The following is a 4158-nucleotide window of genomic DNA, read 5'->3' as shown; positions in this document are numbered from 1 at the left end:
ATCTTTCACTATTGTATTAGACATCTTTTGAACCATCTTTGAGTCTTTTTGACCATCTTTGGATGCCTGGTTCTTAGATCAGAGGGGCTGGCCATTCGGCCATGCCTGGACCTTTCACTTATGTATTTTCAACGGTAGAGTTTCTACACTCCATAGATTAAGGTGTGGAGCTCTGATGTTCCTCAAAGATTAATGCAAAGTACTACTATTTTCTATTCAATTCATCTTATTTCGCTTCCAAGATATTCATTCGTATTTCAATCTGAATGTGATGAACGTGACAATCATCATCATTCCCTATGAACGCGTGCCTGACAACCACTTCCGTTCTACCTTCGACTGAATGAGTATCTCTTAGATCTCCTAACCAGAATCTTCGTGGTGTAAGCTAGAATGATGGCGGCATTCAAGAGAATCTGGAAAGTCTAAACCTTGTCTGTGGTATTCCGAGTAGGATTCAATGAATGAATGACTGTGACGAGCTCCTAACTCGCGATTGCAGGGCGTTAGTGACAGACGCAAAAGGATAGTAAATCCTATTCCAGCATGATCGAAAACCGACAGATGAATAGCCGTGCCGTGACAGGGTGCGTTGACCATTTTCACTGAGAGGATAAGATGAAGCCATTGACAAGGGTGATGCCTCCAGACGATTAGCCGTGCCGTGACAGGGCATTGGATCATTTTCCCGAGAGATGACTGAAAGTAGCCATTGACAGTGGTGATGTATCACATAAAGCCATCCATGGAAAGGAGTAAGACTGATTGGATGAAGATAGCAGGAAAGCAAAGGTTCAGAGGAATGAAAGCATCTCCATTCGCTTATCTGAAATTCCTACCAATGAATTACATAAGTATTTCTATCCCTATTTTATTATATCAAATTCGAAAACACCATTATCAATTTATATCTGCCTAACTGAGATTTGCAAGGTGACCATAGCTTGCTTCATACCAACAATCTCCGTGGGATTCGACCCTTACTCACGTAAGGTATTACTTGGACGACCCAGTGCACTTGCTGGTCAGTTACACGGAGTTGTGAACCATGGTCTTGGCATCATGTTTTTGGCGCCATTTCCAGGGAAAGAAAGAGCAATGAATTTTACATAATTAAAGTGTAATCACGATTCCCCGTACCAAGTTTTTGGCGCCGTTGTCGGGGATTGTTCGAGTATGGACAACTGACGGTTCATCTTGTTGCTCAGATTAGGTAATTTTCTTTTTGTTTTGTTTTCAAAAATTTTTCAAAAATCTTTCAAAAAATTTTTCTTTTGTTTCGAAAAAAAATAAAATAATAAAATTAATGTTTTCAAAAATAAATTATTCTATGGCTTCAAAACCTTCAAGAATGAATTCTAGAGTTTCATGGTAACATGTTGAATCCTATCTGGCTGTAAAGCCATACCCAAACTCCTTTGGGATTGGTCTTCAATTAATCACCTCAATGGATGTAATTCCATACTAAAGCTTGGCTGGCTATTAAGCCATGCCTGACCCTTTGATTGGAGCTTTAGACTAAAGAGCATAAGATTCCTGGAATTCATATTAAAGATTTTGGAATCCTTATTTTTCTTTTTCAAAATGAATTTCAAAAAATATAAAATAAAAATACAAAAAAAATCATAAAATCATAAAAATCAAAAATATTTTGTGTTTCTTGTTTGAGTCTTGAGTCATGTTATAAGTTTGGTGTCAATTGCATGTGCATCTTGCATTTTTCGAAAATTCTCATGCATTCATAGTGTTCTTCATGATCTTCAAGTTGTTCTTGGTAAGTCTTCTTGTTTGATCTTTGCATTTGCATGTTTTGTGTCTTTTCTTGTTTTTCATATGCATTCTTGAATTCTTAGTGTCTAAGCATTAAAGAATTCTAAGTTTGGTGTCTTGCATGTTTTCCTTGCATTAAAAATTTTTCAAAAAAAAATGTTCTTGATGTTCATCATGATCTTCAAAGTGTTCTTGGTGTTCATCTTGACATTCATAGCATTCTTGCATGCATCACATGTTTTGATCTAAAAATTTCATGCATTGCATCATTTTACTTATTTTTCTCTCTCCTCATAAAAATTCAAAAATCAAAAAAATATCTTTCCCTTTTTCTCTCATCAAATTCGAAAATTTGAGTTGACTTTTTCAAAAATTTTTAAAATCAAGTTGTTTCTTATGAGTCAAATCAAATTTTCAATTTGAAAATCTTATCTTTTTCAAAAATCAAATCTTTTTCAAAATTCTTAGTTATTTTCGAAAATTCCAAAAATATTTTTCAAAAATCTTTTTCTTATTTTTCATATCAAATTTTCGAAAATAACATAATCAATTAATGTTTTGATTCAAAAATTTGAAGTTTGTTACTTGCTTGTTAAGAAAGATTCAAACTTTAAGTTCTAGAATCATATCTTGTGATTTCTTATGAATCAAGTCATTAATTGAGATTTTAAAAATCAAATCTTTTTCAAAACTAATTTCTAAAATATCTTCTTATCTTACCTTTTTCAAAAAGTTGGTTTCAAAATATCTTTTCTAACCTCCTAACTTCTTATCTTTTCAAAATTTGTTTCAACTAACTAACTAACTTTTTATTTGTTTCTTAACTTTTTCAAAACTACCTAACTAACTCTCTCTCTCTAATTTTCGAAAATATCTTCTCTCTTTTTCAAAATTTCTTTTTAATTAACTAATTATTTCAATTTTGAAAATTTTAATTTTCGAAAATTACTAACCTTTTTCAAAAACTATTTTCGAAAATCACTAACTCTTTTTTCAAAAATAATTTTCGAAAATTCTCTTCTCTCTCATCTCCTTCTATTTGTTTATTCATCTACTAACATCTCTCCCTCACTCACAAAAAAAAAAAGAGGATCTCTATTATTATTATTTTTCTGTGCCCTCTTCTTTGTCATATGAGCAGGAGCAAGGACAAGAATATTCTTGTTGAAGCAGATCCAGAACCTGACAGGACTCTGAAGAGAAAACTAAGAGAAGCTGAATTACAACAATCCAGAGATAACCTTTCAGAAATTTTCGAGCAGGAAGAGGAGATGGCAGCCGAAAATAATAATAATGCAAGGAGGATGCTTGGTGACTTTACTGCACCTAATTCCAATTTACATGGAAGAAGCATCTCCATTCCTGCTATTGGAGCAAACAACTTTGAGCTGAAACCTCAATTAGTTTCTCTGATGCAGTAGAACTGCAAGTTTCATGGACTTCCATCTGAAGATCCTTTTCAGTTCTTAACTGAATTCTTGAAGATATGTGATACTGTTAAGACTAATGGAGTAGATCCTGAAGTCTACAGGCTCATGCTTTTCCCTTTTGCTGTAAGAGACAGAGCTAGAATATGGTTGGACTCTCAACCCAAGGACAGCCTGAACTCTTGGGATAAGCTGGTCAAGGCTTTCTTAGCCAAGTTCTTTCCTCCTCAAAAGCTGAGCAAGCTTAGAGTGGATGTTCAAACCTTCAGACAGAAAGAAGGTGAATCCCTCTATGAAGCTTGGGAGAGATACAAAGGACTGACCAAAAAGTGTCCTTCTGACATGCTTTCAGAATGGACCATCCTGGATATATTCTATGATGGTTTATCTGAGTTATCAAAGATGTCATTGGATACTTCTGCAGGTGGATCCATTCACCTAAAGAAAACGCCTGCAGAAGCTCAAGAACTCATTGACATGGTTGCAAATAACCAGTTCATGTACACTTCTGAAAGGAATCCTGTGAATAATGGGACGCCTGTGAAGAAGGGAGTTCTTGAAGTTGATACTCTGAATGCCATATTGGCTCAGAATAAAATATTGACTCAGCAAGTCAATATGATTTCTCAGAGTCTGAATGGAATGCAAGCTGCATCCAACAGTACTCAAGAGGCTTCTTAAGAAGAAGAAGCTTATGATCCTGAGAACCCTGCAATAGCAGAGGTGAATTACTTAGGTGAACCTTATGGAAACACCTATAACTCATCATGGAGAAATCATCCAAATTTCTCATGGAAGGATCAAAAGCCTCAACAAGGCTTTAATAATGGTGGAAGAAACAGGTTTAACAATAATAAACCTTTTCCATCATCCACTCAGCAACAGACAGAGAACTCTGAACAAAATACTTCTAATTTAGCAAACTTAGTCTCTGATCTATCTAAGGCCACTATAAGTTTCA

General features: G+C 34.8%; 1 non-coding gene across 1 annotated transcript; it reads right to left on the bottom strand.

The window, feature by feature from the left end:
* Positions 1 to 3437: 3437 nt before the first annotated feature.
* LOC112768548 (small nucleolar RNA R71) lies at positions 3438 to 3545 on the bottom strand. Its single transcript, XR_003185962.1, has one exon. It is a non-coding gene; the product is annotated as a small nucleolar RNA R71 (small nucleolar RNA).
* Positions 3546 to 4158: the final 613 nt, after the last annotated feature.

Source organism: Arachis hypogaea, chromosome 17 (genome assembly GCF_003086295.3).
Source record: "Arachis hypogaea cultivar Tifrunner chromosome 17, arahy.Tifrunner.gnm2.J5K5, whole genome shotgun sequence".
Classification (NCBI taxonomy): Eukaryota; Viridiplantae; Streptophyta; class Magnoliopsida; order Fabales; family Fabaceae; genus Arachis; species Arachis hypogaea.
This window is presented reverse-complemented; position numbering and strand designations above follow the sequence as displayed.